Source organism: Macaca fascicularis, chromosome 3 (genome assembly GCF_037993035.2).
Source record: "Macaca fascicularis isolate 582-1 chromosome 3, T2T-MFA8v1.1".
NCBI classification, from domain to species: domain Eukaryota; kingdom Metazoa; phylum Chordata; class Mammalia; order Primates; family Cercopithecidae; genus Macaca; species Macaca fascicularis.
In genome coordinates, this window is record NC_088377.1 from 95,677,240 (window position 1) to 95,697,076 (window position 19,837).

Sequence of the window (19,837 nt, forward strand, 5' to 3'; positions counted from 1 at the left end):
TTAAAATAAAGACATAGACAGCAACATGAGAAGGGAAGGTCGGGGCAGCCGATGTCAGGAAGGAAGCACAATACTTTAACACAGTTGGCTCATTTTACACAACCATGTGACCACGGTGGCCAAATCATCCCCTGAAATATTATTAGATTTTGTCTAAATTTTCCATGTTGACTAGGAATTCAAACAGAGGAAAGGCTTGATGCTGTCAATTTAGAAAGAATCCTATAATACAATAAGGTAGAAAATTTGGTAGGTGTTCCTTTGATTTCCGAGTAAAATCATAATTGCTCACCTTGATTTGCTCCATCATTTCCTGTGGGCAAACCCTCAGAATTCCTGGAGTTTTGTCCTTGGATGATTAGACAGGTCTGAGAATCTCAAGAGCTTTCTTCATTATGATCAGGAGAAATAAACAGTAAAATCTAAGTATATTAGGGTAGAATTTTAGAAAACATAGTGAGACCTGAGTTTCCATATTTGCTTCATATTAGGAAGGAAAGCCTATGTTTTGAGAATTTTTACCTTTCTATCTGCCTCTATGCTTTTTTACTTACTGGAAAGAAGAATTGCGGAGTGCCAGAGGTACAGGTGTGAACTTTTAGTCTTTCAAAAGCCAATTACATACCAACATTAAGATGGTAAGCCACCATAAAGGTAATATATACGTTATTAATTAAAGGAGAATGAGGCTGGGCACTGTGACTCACACCTGTAATCCCAGCACTTTGGGAGACCAAGGTGGGCAGATCACTTGAGGTCAGAAGTTCGAGACCAGCCTAGCCAACATAGCAAAACCTCATCTCTACTAAAAATATGAAAATTAGTCCTTCAGGTGTGGTGGTCCACACCTGTAGTCCTTACTTGGGAGGCTGAGGCGGGAGAATTGCTTGACTCCGGGAAGCAGAAGTTGCAAGGTTGCAGTGAGCTGAGATCACACCCCTGCACTCCAGACTGGGCAACAGAGTGAGACTCCATCTCAAAAAAAATAATAAAATAAAGTAAAATAAAAAATAAAGGAGAATGAGTTGAAATTTATCTGACCCAAATATGTCAACATTCCTACTTCTTCCAGACCAACATTTTCATAGATCTCTATGGAACGCTACATGAAGGGTAGACACTGGCCAAATGACAGGCTCCTCTGAGTGCAAATCAAGAACTCAGACTGTCTTGTGTTAAAGAAGAGACAGCTCTTTGGAAACTCTGTGATTTAGTCCTTTCTTTTCATCTGAGTGCTTTTGGGAGGGGAAAAAATTGCTTCATATTAGTTCCAGCAGTAATTTTTCATTTTTATGACCGAAAATTATTGAAGTTCCCCTGTGGCCCAAAGGCTGAGGAGGTGGTCCTCAAAGAGCCAAGAGCAGACTGGGGTAAACAATGCCCTGCCGATTAATGAGTCCTGCCTCATTACTTTGTGTAAAGTTTCTCAGGTGGGCAGTTACCTTGTAATTTCATTTTAGCAGAATGAGAGTTAAGGGACATTGATGCAAGTGCACTGCTCCCTTCAATCATTTTGTCAGAATAGCTTTCGATTTGCAGGGAGTTGCATAAGGAAAAGGAGGAAGATTGAACTTCTTAAATTTTTTTGAAAGCAACACACATTTTATAGACATCATATTGTGGAATAAAGAAAGTTGTCAAATGAGGGGTTTCTTAATAAAGTTGCTTTGCCTGTTATTTTGTTTAGTCTTTTCTCTTGACCAAATTTCTCTTTGCTTCTAAGAAGAGATAAAAGTAGAGGAGTGGAAGGAAGAGGGAGTGAGGGGTCAGAAGAGCTAGGCTTGAATACCTATCTCAACCTCCAAATCCTACTCTCAAACGTGGGGAATGGGTGATATTTTCTCTTACCTCACAAAGTTATGTTGAGACTCAAATGAAATAATGTCAGAAAGAGCAGTGTTTAAGATGATTTTTTAATCTTCACAATTATAACTTGTTTTTCCTAAGGAGAAGTTCAAAGCTCTCCTCCCCTTTTTCCCACCCAAGAGAAAGAGGAGATCATGTGAAGATGTCAGGGTTAAGAACATTGTACTGCTCAGTGACAGCACATGGAATCTCACTGCCTGGTGAAAAGCTGAGCTCTTTCTGGAGTTCCTCAATTTCACTTGGCAAGAGTTAAACCTCAGGAAAACCAGCTCAGCGTTCTGTTTCTATCTCTTTGCAGATGTTTGGGTACCACTTAGACCACAGGCACTGAGACACTCATAGAATTTGAGTGCTGAATTTTTCACGGCCTATGTTTATTAGTATGCATATCTCTGCTGTTCTAGTGGATCACTGCATTCTCAAATAGGAAGGGTACTTGAAAGTTTAGATTAGGTGCATAAAAGCTAAAAATTCAATACAAATCATTCTTAAGAACAAAAAAAATTTCTTTGTAGTACAATGAATTTTGGCAGATGAGGGGGTTCACACTAACTGGTATTAGAATCAGTAAACCCTTCCCTTGCAACCGCCTTAAGAAAGTCACACACTATAGAGAAAGGCTTCAAAGAAACCTGATGAAAGGTAAGTTAATAGAGCATTGACCTTGGGCCATTTACCGTAGATAATCTCTTTCTGCAGCCCACCCTGTCAATCCGCCACCCATATCCCCTTGTCTACCTGAGCTCTGTACTGCCAGAGGGTATTTGCTGTCTGCAGGAGTGTGTACTGCAGCTCACCTACCCCGACTGCACAGCAAGTTGGAAGTGCCAGATAGAGTCCTAGGAATGACTTTGAGCAAAAGAGTAATGCGAATTGGTATCAATAACTGAAGAATCTAGGTTGTAGGTGTATAATGTAAAATTCCTGACGCTTTTCTAAATGTTTGAAAATTTTCATCATAACATGTTGAATGAGATGGTGTTGTAAAAGGCATGCATGGGAAAATATTCAACATATGTTGATGAATAAAAGTGAATGAAAGTTACAAAACAGTACACACTGTGATCACAATGTTGTATATATAAAACGTGTATGTGTATACATATATATGTATATACACACACTGAATGTGTATATGTAGACACTCATTAAATAGAGAGAGAGACATGTAGATAGATAGGTTTGTACATGCCACTTTCAATGTCTTTACTTGTATTAGATACAATATTTTTGGAAGGAAACACAACAAAAAGATAGCAATTGTTGGCTATGGGTAATGACCATACAGATAATTTTAAAATAAACTTCATATTACTTCTCTGTACCTTCTAAATATTCTATAATGTATTTATTTATATAGTCAGATTAAAAATATTATTTACTAATTGTGTTTTGAACAGTGTTTAGTGATGGGGAAAACAAAGGTATACATAGTTGTTGTTCTGTGGTATGATTACAATTGAAAGCCATATATGTTACGTCGGAAGGTTTTACGATCTTTTTATTGCTGGTAACCGAGGGGAAGCAGATAAAAGTGTGTTGTAAGTTAAATCACAAAGGTAATAACGCTTGTCTCTAAGACGTAATTTTAGGGGGATTTTTTTTAATTCTAAAGCTTTTTGTTTGTCTTGATTTTCTACAAAAACACTTATTATTTTTACCATCAAACAAAATACTTCATTTTAAAGGGAGAAGGCCTAAGTGTTTATTTCAGGCCCAACAGCATTTGTAGCTATGCTTCTCATAGGACTGTCATGAGTCAAATGAAATTATAAATGAGAAAACACTCTTTTACAAATTTAGAAATGTAGAAATTATTATATAATATGTTATTATAACACGTTAAGGTAATTTTTTTTGCAGCTTTTCAAACTCCAGAGGTTATTTTAAGCATTAAGAGTATGAGGCTCTTTTTACAAATAAATCTTCAGGCTCTACTGATTCACTTTTCATGGGACTCATTTTTCATTGAATAGCCAGAGCATAATAAGCTTCATACATCATCATCTAAGTTGAGGAGCAGTGAGAATCTGTAGCAGGGGAGAATTTTATTAAAGCTGTGCATGCCAGTGCTCTCTTTCTTTTCACACTCAGAGCCTAGAGCAATATTAACTAACGGAAACACGTCCAACATTAGGTAAACACAAAATTGGTAAGCAGAGGGAACTGTGAGGCACCTTTATATCCCATGGAGTATGTGACGGTTTACCTATCCTCAGTTCCTTCCCTGTCTGTACATACATGCCAGTCCTTGGTTGAGCCAAGGAGTCTATTCTTCCTCCAGCTTGGATCTGAGCTGGCCTGATTGCTTGGGCCAGTAGGATACAATAGAAGTGCTAGAGGTGTTTGAACCAGAGCAACTCCATCTTGAATAGGAACTGGTTAAAATGAGGCTGAGACCTGTTGGGCTGCATTCCCAGGAGGTTAAGCATTCTTACTCACAATATTAGATAGGGAGTTGGTAGGACTGGTATCACAAGACACAGGTCATAAAGACCCTGCTGGTAAAATAGGATGTAGCAAAGAAGCTGGCCAAAACCCACCAAAACCAAGATGACCAGAAAAGTGATATCTGGTCTTCTTAGCTGCTCATGACACGCTAATTATGATGCATTATTATGCTAAAACACACTCCCACCAGGGCCATGACAGTTTACAACTGCCATGGTAACATCCAGAAGTTACCCTTTATACTATAAAAAGGGGAAGAACCCTCAGTTCTGCAAATTCTTCACTTGTTTCCTGGAAATCTCATGAATAATCCACCCCTTATTTAGCATATGATCAAAAAATAATCATAAAAGTAGCCAGCCAGCATGCCCGAGGGCTGCTCTGCTTATGGAGTAGCCATTCTTTTGTTCCTTTACTTTTTAAATAAACTTGCTTTCACTTTAATCTGTGGACTTGCCCTGAATTCTTTCTTGGGTGAGACTCTACCCAAGAGAGAACCTTTTCTTGGGGTCTAGATCGGGACCCCTTTCCTGTAACAGAAGTGATGTTGTGCTGATTTTGCTGCTATCCTTTCTCAGGACTGGCAATGCCTGCTGCTTCCTCTGAGCTGTCAAGTAAGAAGTCCAGGCTACTCTGCCAGAAAGAGAGGTCATGTGCAGGAGCACTGAGACATCCCAGGTGTGGCACTCTTCCACCTAGAACATTCTGTCTGTCATCCTCTGCCATGTGTAAGCCTTCCGCCTTAGTTGGGAAACTGTGAGGCCATCCTGCTATGTTCGTGATCAGGTTGGCAGTTTTAATTTCTGTTTCCAGAGGAGCATTGAATGGAGTAGATGGATCAGGACGCTCCTTTGGCACTAGCTCTAAGCTACATTCTCCTATCAGTTTTGTCAGTAATCAAGCCCTTGAATTCTCCATCTCTCTATGCTGTCTGATTTCTTAACTTAGAGGTGGGGGTGGAGAAGAGGTTTGACTCATTATTATTCTCTCAAACATCAACACTTGAGGATTTTCCTTTATCTACATAATTAGGAAAATTGCTGGGATAAATTCTAGCATGAATCTCTTGTCATTGATTTTATCTGCACTGTAGGAAGCCATTTCAATTACACACCCATGTCTCCAGGTCATCTGAGTATTCTGACACAATTTGCCCTAGCCATACAAGTGTAATGGGCTCCAAAGCTTTAGCTTGTAGGTAAAACACACATACATTTTATCTTTAATATTAATGTAAAAACTGCTGTGCTTCTATTAATGAAAAAGAAAGTTCCAGCTTTCAGCTGTTAATATCAATGAGTATTGATAATTATACACTGTAGATAATTACAATTGCTATCATTGTGCATTAATATTTTTTAAATTTCCTGAAGTAATAGGGATTTTGACAATAGTGGTAATATTGGTACTTGTCAATTTGTCCATTTTTATGTATTTATTTATTTTGGGATCCATGTAAGTTACAAGCGGTGGTTGAAATGTATCAGGAAGCCAATTCTGTAATAAAATATTATTACAGATAAAACTCTAACCCTAAAAATTGAAAAATACATAAACAATACTTTATGTGACATGGCCTTGAGCTGACTGCAATCAGCTTCAACAAGGTAGATACAGAAAAAAGTCTGGCTCTGTGTAGCAAAAGTGGGTGGTTTATAAATATGTGGGCATACTGTGTGAAAACTGATAAACAGAGTTACTCATATCTGTCCTCCTTAGCCATCAACTTTCTTATTGTTTAAATCTCTGTTCATTTCCCGGATACTTTTGAACAGTACCCCATTTGTCTCTCCATCACTACCTGTAATCCCTGCTTTTCTGTGCTTGTTACATAAAGGTCATAGCTTCATGAGCTCTTTAGAGAGATACCGATGATTATGTTGCAAGTACTTTGAGAACTAGTAATGTGCTACCCCAAATAGTCATTGTTTTTGTGTATAATCACTTAGCATGCATTAGGAATTGGTGTCTTAGAATGGGCATGCAAATGGTACAAGATTGTGCAGTTATTACTAAATGAAACTGGAATGCAAAACTGTTTCCCTGATTCCAAAGGCCATGTTTTGAACCACTAGATTAGAGGGTGAAGCAATTTCTTGGAATTTTACTCTGAATTCTACGTAGATCATTTTCATGTGTATACCTCCTCTGAGTCACCCTCAGGTAGGGACATTTTGTTTTCCATTCAACTGATAGAAATTCGAATAGGCTTAATAGATGCTTTTTCTTTTCTCTTCTGCAGACAGCATATGTTCCTTGCTCCCATTATCCATTTACATTTAATCTGCCCAACATAAATTACTTCCATTTGCACTTCCTCTTTTTCACTTCTCATTTTTATCATAAAGGAGTGAGCCTGCCAACCACTATTTCCCTCCTCTGTCCATAGCCTTCCCATTGCTTACTACCTCCCCTCCCTGCGTGTTCCTTCCCAATGACATGGAAACAATCCTCTCATACTCAAATCAAAAGCAAAAACAAGAACAAACAAATAAACACAATAATTCTTTCTACCTATGTTTCCTCTGTCTGTTCTACTTCTCCTTTCACAACCAACCCCCCGAAAAAGGTTTTGAAATACACTGTCTCCATATCCTCATGCAACATCCACTCCTGTCCCTGTTTCCCCTCTCTGGCCACCCCATGCACATGGCTCTCATTTGTTGAATCCCACAGGCACCTTTTTATACATGGCTTATTTGGCCTTCAGCACTGACTCTATTTTCAACTCACTCTTGGAAAGACGCTTTCCTTGGCTCCCTTCCTCACGCAAAACATCCTTGTGGTTTCCTCATGTTTCCTCAGACACATTTTCTAGTCTCCTTAGCAGGCTGTTTTGTCTCTCACATGTTTACACACCCTCTTTCTTTAGGGCCTTTTCTCTTTTTCTTTCTCTGGACTGGTTTTGAATACACCCCCACTTTCTGTTTATATTGGTAGGACGCTACATTCCAGTGACAGCATTCAACCTAGTCTCTGGTTTTGGTCTTGCCCTAGTGGTCACTCTGAAACGCAAACCTCATCATGCCACTTTCCTCCTTAAAACCCTTTAAAGGTTTTCTCATGCACTTGGGTGAAATTCAAACCGCTTTCCGGTGTTAAAACTTTTGAGCTAGGCCAAATAACGTTGATGTACAGAGTTGTGAACTAAAATTCCGGCAGGGTGGCAGGGTCCTGTGGAGAGGAGTCCTTATTGGTGTTTTTTACACATTGAACCTGTAATGCATGTTCCTATTGTTATGAGTTTTAGGAGGCTGGGCTTCTTCAACAAATGATCTCAAATGCAAAAGACATTTATTTCTTCCATACCTAATGGCCTGAGGTGGGTATTACTTTTTGACAGGAAGGTCTCCTTTATTTGGGATTCAGGGAGCCCCCGCCAAGGGCCTCATCATTTTTGGCATCCAACGGACAGAAAGTTTAAGGGAGCCTGGGGGAGCCACCCAATAATTCCACTTCCTACTCTTCATATAACTATTCACACGATTGTGATCATATCTAGATGGAAGGGGGTTGGAGAATGTCATTCCTGGGTGGGAAGCCACTTCCTATGGATAACCTTGCACTAACAAAGAGAAATCTGTCCAGAGCAATCCTTCTCTGCTGAACCTGGTAGTGTCATCTTTAGAAGTGAAGACACAATTAGCACATGATCATTTGTTCATTATATCACTGTTAATAAAAGAGAAAAAAGTTAAAAATAATGGCGAGAGCTCAATCTATGTGACAGGTAGGTAAAGCAGTGATTAGGGTGGGCATGATACTTACTCTTTTGGAGGTCTGGGCAGGATGCTGTGGAAATACAGTGAGGGCATGGTGCATGCAGTGATAACAAGGGACAAGATGCGTGAGCTTATGTTTGATCACTTTCACTCTCAGGGGCGATGCTGTGTGGTTTACTTTGTCATTCCGCACTCAACATCAAATAATATTTTGGATGATCCTGCTGCTCCCATTTTATATTAGGTAATTGGAAGACCGAAACTTTTTCTTGAAGAGAAACATGTCGTTCTCTAAACAGAGTTCATTCAGTATTGTTGATTGAGATTGTAGGAACCTTGTATACTCTGCTCTCTGAGGAATTTCACTGGAACTCTGACTCCAGCCAGCATGAAGCTCTCAAACCACAAAATAAGTCTAAACTCTACTGGGAATTTTCTTTCCTTCACAGTTGCTTCTGAATAGAGATAAGCCTTCAAAATTTTCCTTGGATATATTTACCAACAGGGAACTGCCCCTAAAAATGTTCCTCCCACAATCTTGCATTCTGAGACAATGGAACATTAGTATTGAATAATTACCACTGGTAACCTGAAAATGCAAATTCACTTCTTACCACAAAATCAGAGTTAATCACTAAAATTGTGCCTACCTGGAAAAACCACTTGAGCAGGCACCTACACAGTAGATGCAAAAGGCTTGTGTGATGTTGGGCAAGTTACTTGCTATCATTTGAATATTTGACCCTCCAGATGTCACGCTGAAATCTGATCCCCAGTGTTGGAGGTGGGGCCTAATGGGAGGTGTTTGGGTCACCAGGGTGGCTCCCTCATGAATGGGCTGCTGCCTTCCTTGAGGCAATGAGTGAGTTCTTGCTCTGTTAGTTCTTGCAAGAAGTGGTTGTTAAAAAGAGCCTGGAACCTCTCTACCCCTCTTACTTCCCCCTGTGCCATGTGATCTCTGTAAGTGCTGGCTCCCCTTCACCTCCTGTCAGGATTAGAAGCCGCCAAGATCTTCACCAGATGCAGGTGCTGGTGCAGCCTGCAGAACCATCCACCAAATCAACTTTTTTTTTAAAATAAATTACCCAGCCTTAGGTATTCCTTTATAGCAACATAAATGAAGGAAAACATTACTCAACCTCAGTGTGTGTGTGTGTGTGTGTGTGTGTGTGTATAAATTGGTGCTAATAATTGCTACCTCACAAGCTTATCATGAGGATTAGCCAAGATACCCTCTAGGAAAGCACATTGCACAGAAGAGATGCCCCAGTAAAGCTGAATTTCTTTCCTTCATTCCTTTTCTTTTTTCCTCACTTTTTTCTTTTCTTTCTTCCCTTTGTCCTCTTTTCACGCTCACCTCCCCTCTCCTCCTATCCCTTAATGGTAGAACTGGAATCTGCAGGAGAGGACCATAGAGATTTAGAGAGAGGAAACTGACTCTGAAAGTCAGAGGTCAGTGCAAAGGAGGGCAATAGGGAGAGAAATGGGGCTGAAGGCAAAAGGTAAATAATAAAAACAAAATAGATTCTGCAGTAAGACAGTGTCACAGATTGCATGCTTCCTACAATCAGCCAGAAACTCTTTCTGGCTAAGTCAGCCTCAAGCATGTTAGTGCCCAGAGAGAAAGAACAGAACAGGATCTCTCCACTGGCCCACCCTCAGCTGCCAGTCATCCACCTTTTTCCGCAGCCCTTTGTAAAGGCTTCTTGTTTGGAAAGTTCTTTATCTTCCACTTTGCGTGTGCCTTTCAACCTCCTATGTATATTTAGATGCTCAGCTTAACTAAGCCTTAGGCTCTGTAATTTATTCCTGCAAGTGTCCCCCAACCACAGCATCCTGCCAAACTTCTGATATGCATTTACTAGTTCAGTTCAGGCCCAAAAGAATTTGTTGTGTCTCCCATTTTCCATGTATGAGGCCAGGGGATGGGTATGAAATAGTCTCACTCCGAAAGCTATGCCAGTAGGGGAAGAGGTTCCCCAAACCCAGTCCCCGCTGTACATACTGCATCAGAATACCTGGGGAATATTTGTTAAAATGTATATTTCTAGGCCCTACTCCCAAGAATTCAGATAAGGCTGAGGCTTAAGTGTCTATAATGTAAGAAGTTTTCCCAGCTAATTTTGATGGGCAGAAAAGTTTAGGAACTTAAGTAGTAAAATCAAAATAAACAATTTCAGAATACTGTCTGTGATGAGGTTTGGATTGATGGCATTCTGTGTTGCCAATTACAGACTGGTCCAAATATGTCTGAGGACAATTAGGTGAGTTTACATTTTATTACATTGTCTTAAAGCTTCCATTCCATTTAAGGCACTGACATTTCTTCTGGTGCAGGTTTGACATGCAGAGAAGGCAGATGGGCAAGCCACTGTCATTTCACTCTCATGCCAATAGCCTTGGTGAAAAGGACACGTGGACTTTTGACTTCTTTTGTCTTCTGCTCTGATGCCTGGAGTCTAGCTGGCTCACCACTATCACACAGGGGTTGCCACTGAAGACTCAAGCTGTAGGCAGCAGCCTTCTTCTGTGTTCTGTCTGTGGCAACTTTTCTGCTGCATGTGTCTCATATTTCTTGTTCTCATTCTCTGTGTCTTGGAGTCCTGGCTTCATACCCCAGGCTACGACTTCTGATGTTCCTCCCCTTCTTTCCCTGGCTCATCGTTGTCCTTCACTCACTCTGTCCTTGACTGTGTGCAGCCCCGTTCTGGATGAGACTCCTTCTTCCAGGCAGGCAGACACAGTCCCCTGCGCAGACAAAACCCACTCCCGTCACTACCAGAGGAGGGGGATTTCTGCCCACCCAGCCCTTCCCTGTAATTCTGCAAAGGCAGTTCTGTCCTGAGTAACTTGTGGCTTTCATGGGAAGCTACGAAGATGTGCCTTGAGGATCCTTTTGTGTTTCTGCAGAGAGAAGTATTCTTTAATGGGCTCCCTGAAGAGCACAGAGTACTTGCAAGCCAGTGAACAGGAACGAGAAAATTTCAAAGAGAATGGCTCATGGCTGCATTAAAAGCGATTTCTGTTCCTTTGGGGAGGTAGATGCCACTCCAGTTGAAGTGGGGTTGAAAACTCTGCTCTAAGATCCTGAAGCTGAAATACTTCTTCCTGAGATAAATCTAAAAGTCTAAAGTCAAAGATGGTAAGGTGTATAAAATAGAACAAATACAAAAGCAAAAACCATTTTCCTGAGAGATTTAATGGAAATTGTTTAAATAATAACTGAAAAAGAATACCAGGATTACAGAACATTAAAAAGAGAGCATCGTTAGAAGGCCAAGCATCTGCAGGAGGCAAAGACCGCTGTATCTCTTTGAAACACACAGAGCAAGAAGGCTTTATAACCAGGGCTAGGTAGCCTTGGGTTGTTTCCTTTGCACAATACTAGAGCAACCATGATGGGTAGGTGGGTTCAGCCTGACCTCCTACTTCTAGGGAGACTTGTCTTCCCTTTCTTTCCATCTTATCGCCTGTGTTTCCAAGTCATTCTGAGAGACAAATAATTTGAGAAAGAAAAACAGATGGAAACATTGGCAACTGTCTAAATTTTCTAGGGTTCCCATAATAAATTACCACAAACTGGGTGGCTTAAAACAGTATACATTTATTCTTTCCCAGTTTGGGATACCAGAAGTCCAAAATCAAAGTGTCAGCAGGATGACACTGCCTCTGACGGCTCTAGGGGAGAAGCATTCCTTTCCTCTTTCAGCTCGTGGGGGCTCCAGACATTCCTTGGCTTGTAGCAGCATCACTCTCATACCTGTTTTCATCTTTGCATGATCTTCTCCATATGTTCTATTCTTCCCTTCTAAGGATACTTGACATAGCATTGGGGCTTGCTCTAACTTCAGATTATCTCATCTTGTGATCCTTAACTTAGTTACGTCTGCAAAGACCCTTTTTCCAAATCAGGTCACATTCACAAGTTGCAGAGGACATGTCTTTTGGAGAAGTACTATTCAACCCACCACAGCAGGATTTGAGAAAATGCCCTCTATGATAACATCTAAAATGAAACCTGAGCTCTGTTTCTCGAACAGTGCAGCTCAGAAGTTCACTCCGTGTACTACTGCTAGTCTGAGTTGTCTTCTGTCATTGATTCAAGGGTCACTTGCCCCCTTCCTCACAGCCGTTCAGCCACACTGGCCCTCTCCCAGGTCCCTGAATTCACCAAATCCCTTCCCACCTTGAAGTCTTTGCACTTTCCTCGAGGAAAGCCCTGAACATCACCCTTTGTGCACAGCTCACTTCTCACCCTGGAGTTCTCATCTCTAATGATTACCTCTTCCCAGACAGAACTTCCCTGACCACGCTGTTATTATTATTGTTTTTAATCATAAGCAGTTTGTTTTCTTTGAGGCACTGACTCCCATTTTTCAATTATTTGGATAATCAGTCTCTCCCATGCCCAATAATTTGAAGTGCCAAGTGGGCCAGGAACGAGTTTACCCTGTTTACTGGGCACATCTAACACTAGGCACAGCATCAGGTTCTCAAAAAGTGATAGCCAAAAAGTAATGTACTTCAGGTAATGAGTAAATAAGCACGTAATGTTTGTGACATCATTTCCCTTCCTATTTGCACTTCTTTCATCTTTTCCCGGACTTGGCTTTTCCAAGTGACTATCTAAAACTTTATTCTTATCTTCATCTAATCATTGTAAGGATGATAACTGATGGAGGCCCTCATGCTTATGCTCCTAAATAGTTTACAGTTGTATCTCTCTTCTATTGCAATTGAGATTGAAACAACTAAGCAGGTATTTCTGTTGCACCAAGTATGTTGGCTGTGGTGTTTTGTCATCATGACGGTTCTCTCCAAGGATGGGCATTAGGAATCAGAGGGAGAGGGGGTCATGGCCTCAAGGGCAAATGCCAAACCTGTGAGGTATAGCAGTGAATGTGGTGAGCAGCCAGTCCCATGCTTCTAATTGGCTTCTGAATTTTCCCTGCTTAAATGACAGCACCCAATGTAGCCTTAAGCTCTTATACATTTCTCCAGCTTTGGTGAATACTCCTTTATTAGAGCTTTCTTTATTGTCTTTATAGAAATGATATATTCTCATTGTAAAAATTCAAGCATTAAAAAACGTATGAAGATGAGAATTTTTAAAAAATTCACCCAAACCCCATTACTGAGACATATAATGAACATTAGATAAGCATGATTTTAGGCAGTTCTCTAGTACCATATAAGGAAGATATATATATATATATAAGGTCTCTCTAGGTATATATACATAAGGAAGGGGGCATGATTAGGTAAATAGGCTGAGAAATCATTTTCACAGCAATAGATCATACTTTACATAAAATAATATTTTTGATAAGAAGATATGAAATTTACCTTTTCATGAGTTAAACAGAGGGAAATGAAATCGATTTGAAACAAGTATTTGCTGAATTTCAGGGGTTTTTTTAACAATAGAAATATGAGATCCTAGATGATCCAAAACCAAGAGAAAAACTTATTTAAAATGACATTTAACATGATTTACTCTTCAGTATATATTTTAAAAGAATCTATAATCCCCAGCAGTCATTTTTACCCAATGTCTTCATTCTGGATTTCTTTATCTGGGCATATAGGGGCTGTGTTCCTTAAAGACTTATAAGATTAATTGCATTCATTTTTTCATACACAATTAATATTTATCATCTTCTTAGGTTATTCTAAATCACATGTCTCAAGAATCTATACTTTTTCCAGACACCCACTTCTTGGGATTCTCATTATCCTTCAGTCTGTATAAATTGCTCTATATGCTTCTGTAAAGCTATCACTTTAGAAATTTGCTTTTATTAGTTTCCCATTTTGAATTTATATTTTTAGATACTAAGTCTTTCTTTTTCTTAATGATTCTTAATTGGTAGAGCATATTTTCAATTAACTCCTCACCATGATGATAGGAAAGAAAAACATTTCAGAGTCATTTCATATATAAAAGAGCCTTTATTTGTTTAAAAGATAGTTTGGCTGAGGTTAGAACCTATTGTTCTAGGTTCTCAGTGGACATTTTCATATAAAGGCACTCTCTAAAGGCGTTTCTTGTTGAGAAATGTTTTTGTATTATTATTAGTTGGAAATTAGGTGGCTTTTCTTCATTTATTTCAATTGAAGTCTAATTCATACAAGGTGAAACATACAGAGTTTTAGTTTGGTGAGTTTTAACAATTGAGTATACCAATGCAATGCTACCCAAAACAAGATACAGAATATGTATGTCCATCAGTCTCCAAATTCCTAGAGTCAACTCCTGCCCCACTCTCACCAGCTGGAGCCACTTTTCTGATTTCTAACACCATAGATGAACTTTGCCTGTTCTGGTACCTCATATAAGTGGAATCGTCCTGTATGTGCTCTTCTGCCTAGCTTCTTTTGCTCAGCATAAATTTGAGATTCAATCATGTATTGCATATTTTAGAAGCACATTGCAGTCTGTTGCTAAGTAATATTTCATTGTATGACTACACAAGTTGTTTGCTAAATCTCTATTGACAGATACTTGGATTGTTTCCAGTTCTGGAGTACTGTGAATTAAAACTGCCATGAACATTCTTGTAAAAGACTTGCACAAATGTTTTTATTTCTTTGAAGTAAATACTTAGGAGTGAAATTGCTGTCATAAGGTAGGTATAGGATTAACTTTATTAGAAATTTCCAAATAATTCTGTAAAATTATTACTATTTTACATTCCCACCAGCAATATGTGAGATTTCTAGTACCCCCTTCCTTATCTTTGCCAACATAGGATTGTTGGTGTTTTAATTGTAGTCATTGTAGTAGGTATATAGTCCTATCCATTACAGTTTTAATTTGCATTTCCATGGTGATAAAAATTTTGAGCACCATTCTATGGGTTTATTGTCCACTCATACATCTTCATTTGTGAACTATCTGTTTAGATATTTTGCCCATTAAAAAAATTACATGTATGCTGTTTATGTGCATGCTTTGATAAATTTTACAATAAATTTGCATATATTTTATGGTAGTTAACGATAAAAATGCACTAGCATCTACATATATTTTATGCATTCATGACATACCTAACTTTTACTTAAGTTTTTGGATGTTTCTAGGCTTTATTTATAGTTTATCAATCAGTTTTTCAAATTGTTACAAACCTCAAATATGTTTATTGAATAAAACATCCATATATAGGTGGTCCTGCACAGTTCAAACCAATGTTATACAAGGATCAACTGTGCTAGATGTAGCTTTATCTACTTTACCCCATCTGCTACCCCTCCTGTATTCAGTTTCTTTCTTCCCAAAATTTGTTAGTATTTCTTTCCTCAGATGATGGCTCTCAATTCCACGCCTTTATTCAATATCAATTCGTAATTTTAAATTTCTTTGCTTTTATTTAAATGTAGTCTTTGAAGGAGTTTGAAAATTGCATTTTCCAGGAGGATCACAACAGTACCTCCTAGCCTACATGCTCTTCTACAATGTTAATTTGCCATTCTCCCATTAAGAGCTGGCATCTAGAGCTTGCAATTCTCTCAAGAGGTGGACTGGATTTAGTGATTTACTTGTAACCAGAATAATTTAGCAGCAGAGAAATGGTGAAATCTTCAAGTCTAGTTCAGAAGAAGTAATGCCACTTTTGCTTTGATTTCTTGGAGTGCCCACTCTCTGAATGTCCCCTCTCAGGATTGTGTCTCTCAGAATCTATTCACCATGCAGTGAGAAGCTGCATAGAGAGGCTGCATGGAGATGTCCACTCAGCCTAGTATTCGAGTTATCTCAGCCTCAGTGTTGTAGTAGACACATTAATGAAGAAGTCTTCCAATAATTACAACCCCCAGCCATTTAACTATTTAACAGCAATTCTTCACTGCTAGCTCCAAATATCTTGTGAATCAGAAAAAAATTACCCCTTGCTGCTCCTGTCTAAATTTATGACTCATAGAATCCAGAATATTCTTCAATAAAAGTGTAATTGTTAAATGTCATCTTTTTTTGGCATAGCAGGCTATATTTTGTTAATTTTTAAGCTTTCTTTTGGGTTCAGAAGTTACATGTGCAGGTTTGTTATATAGGTAAACCCACGTCATGGGGGTTGATGTACAGATTATTTCCTCAACCAGATACTAAGCCTAGTAGCCAATAGCTACTTTTTCTGCTCCTCTCCCTTCTCCCAGCCTCCATCTTCTGATAGGCTCCAGTGTCTGTTGTTTGCCTTTTTGTGTCCACCTATTCTCATAATTTAGCTCCCACTTATGAGTGAGAACATGTGGTGTTTGTTTTTCTATTCCTGTATTAGTTTGCTAAGGATAATGGCCTCCAGTTCCATCCAGGTTTCTGCAAAAAATATGATCTCATTAATTTTTTTATGGCTGCATGGTATCCCATGCTGTATATTTAACCACATTTTCTTTATCCAGTCTTCCACTGATGGGCAATTAGGTTGATTCCATGTCTTTTCTATTACAAATAGTGCTGCTATGAGTATACACGTGCATCTGTCTTTATGACAGAATGACTTACATTCCTTTAAGTATATATCCAGTAGTGGAATTGCTGAATCGAATGGTAGTTCTGTTTTTAGCTCTTTGAGGAATTGCCACACTGATTCCCACAATGCTTGAACTAATTTACACTCCCCCACCAAGAGCGCAGAAGCATTCCCTTTCTCTGCAACCTCACCAGTATCTGTTATTTTTTCACTTGTTAATAACAGCCATTCTGATTAGTGTGAGATGGTATCTCACTGTGGTTTTGAATTGCATTTCTCTAATGATCAGTGATGTTGAGCTTTCACTTATATGCTTGTTAGTTGCATGTATGTCTTCTTTTGAAAAGTGTCTGTTCCTGTCCTTTGCCTACTTTTTAATGAGGTTGTTTGTTTTTTTCTTGTAAATTTGTTTAGGTCCCTCACAGATGTTGGATATTAGACCTTTGTCAGATGCATAGTTTGCAAATATTTTCTCCCATTCTGTAGATTGTCTCTTTGTTGACAGATTCTTTTGCTGTTCAGAAGCTCTTTAGTTTAATTAGATCCCATTTGTCAATTTTTGCTTTTGTGTGATTACTTGGAATCTTTGTCATGAAAGCTTTGCCAGTTCCTATGTCCATAATGGTATTGCATAGGTTGTCTTCTAGGGTTTTTATTGCTTTGGGTTTTTCATTTAAGTTATCTTGAGTTGATTTTTGTATATGGTGTAAGGAAAGGGGTCAGTTTTAATTTTCTGCATATGGCTAGCCAGTTATCCTAACCCCATTTATTGACTAGGGAGCCCTTTCCCCATTGCTTGTTTTTGTCAGCTTTGCTGAAGATCAGATAATTGTATATGTACAGCCTTATTTCTGAGCTCTCTATTCTGTTCCATTGGTGTATGTGTTTGCTTTTGTACCAGTGCCATTCTGTTTTGATTACTGTAGCCTTATAATATAGTTTGAAGTTGGGTAGTGGGATGACTCTTTCTTTGTTCTTTTTGCTTAGAATTACTTTGGGTATTCAGGCTTTTTTTTTGGTTCCCTGTGAATTTTAAAATAGGTTTTTCTAGTTCTGTGAAGGATGTTATTGGTAGTTTGATAGGAATAACATTGAATCTGTAAATTGCTTTGGGCAGTATGAATATTTCAATGATATTGATTCTTCCTATCCATGTGCATGAGATGCTCTTCCACTTGGTTGTGTTATCTCTGAGTTCTTTGATCAGTGTTCTGTAATTTTCATTGCAGAGATCTTTCACCTCCTGATTAGCTGTATTTCTGGGCATTTTATTCTTTTCGTGGCAATTGTGGATGGAATTGAGTTCCTGATTTGCCCTTGGCTTGGCTATTGTTAATGTATAGGAATGCTATATTTGTACATTGATTTTGTATTACAAAACGTTGCTGAAGTTCTTTATCAGCTTAAGGATTTTTTGGTCCAAGACTATGGGGTTTTCTAGATATAGTATCATGTCATCTGCAAACAGGATATTTTGACTTCTTTTCTTCTTATTTTGTTCCCCTTTATTTTTTTCTTTTGCCTGATTGCTCTGGCCAGGATTTCCAATACTGTGTTTAATAGGACTGGTGAGAGAGAGCATCATTTTCTTGTGCTGGTTTTCAAGGGGAATGCTTCCAGCTTTTGTCCATTGAATATGATGTTGACTGTGGGTTTGTCATAGATGGTGCTCATTATTTTGAGGTATGCTCTTTTAATACCTAGTTTGTAGAGACACTTAACATTAGGGGATGTCGAATTGTACTGGAAGTCTTTTCTGAATCTATTGAGTTGATTATGTAGCTTTGCCTTTAGTTCTGTTTATATAGTGAAACACATTTATTTATTTTCATATGTTGAATGAATCTTGCATCTCAGGGATAAAACCTACTTGATCGTGGTGGATTAGCTTTTTGATATGTTCCTGGATTTTGTTTGTTAGTGTTTTGTTGAAGATATTTTCATCAATGTTCATCAAAGACATTGGCCTGAAGTTTTATTTTTTGTTGTGTCTGTGCCAGGTTTTGTTCACAAGATGATGCTGTCCTCATAGAATGAGTTGGGTAGGAGCCCCTCCTACTCAATTTTTTTAAATCGTTTTAGTAGGAATGATGTCATCTCTTCTTTGTATGTCTGGTGGAATTCAGCTACGAATCCATCTGGTCCTGAGCTTTTTGTGTTAGTAGACTATTTATTACTAATTCAATTTCAGAGCTCATGATCAGTCTGTTCAGAAATTTAGTTTGTTCTTGGTTCAGTCTTGGGAGGGTGTATGTGTCTAGGAAGTTATCCATTTGTTCTAGATTTTCTAGTTGGTGTGCATAGAGGTGTTCATAATAGTCTGGTGGTTATTTGTATTTCTGTAGGGTAGGGTCAGTGGTAACACCACTTTTGTCATTTCTAATTATGCATATTTGGGTCTTCTTTCTTTTCTTCTTTACTAGTCTAGTTAGTGGTCTATCTTTCAAATGTTTTTTAAAAAACAGCTCCTGGATGTGTTGATTTTTGGAATGGTTTCCCATGTCTCAGTCTCCTTAGTTCAACTCTAATTTTGATTATTCCTTGTATTCTACTAGCTTTGGGGTTGGTTTGCTCTTGCTTCTTTAGTTCTTCTAGCTGTTATGTGAGACCTTTCTAACTTTTTTATGTGGGCATTTAGTTCTAAAAATGCCTCCCTTAATACAGCCATAGCTGCGTCCCAGAGATTCTGTTGTTTTATCTTTGTTCTCATTAGTTTCAAATAACTTCTTGATTTACGCCTTAATTTCATTATTTACCCAAAAGTAATTCAGCAGCATGTTGTTTAATCTCCATGTAAATTTATGTGTTAGTGATTTTCTTCATTTTGAATTCTATTTTTATTGCATTGTGGTCTGAGAGTCTGGATGGTATAATTTCAGTTTTTTAAAATTTGCTGAGGATTATTTTATGTCTGATTGTATGGTTAATTTTATAGTATGTGCCATGTGCACTTGAGAAGAATGAATATTCTGTTGTTTTGAGGTGGAGAGTTCTGTAGATGGCTATCAGATATATTTGGTCCAGTGTTGAGTTAGGTCCTGAATGTCTTTGTTAATTTTCTGTAACAATTATCTGTCTTATACTGTTGGTGGAGTGTTGAAGTCTCTTACTATTATTGTGTGGGAGTCTAAGTTTGTTTGTAGGTCTCTAAGAATTTGCTTCATAAATTTGGGTGCTCCTGTGTTGGGTGCATACATTTTTTTTTTTTTTTTTTTGAGATGAAGTCTTGCTCTGTCGCCCAAGTTGGAGTGCAGTGGCCAGATCTCAGCTCACTGCAAGCTCCGCCTCTGGCGTTTATGCCATTCTCCTGCCTCAGCCTCCCTAGTAGCTGGG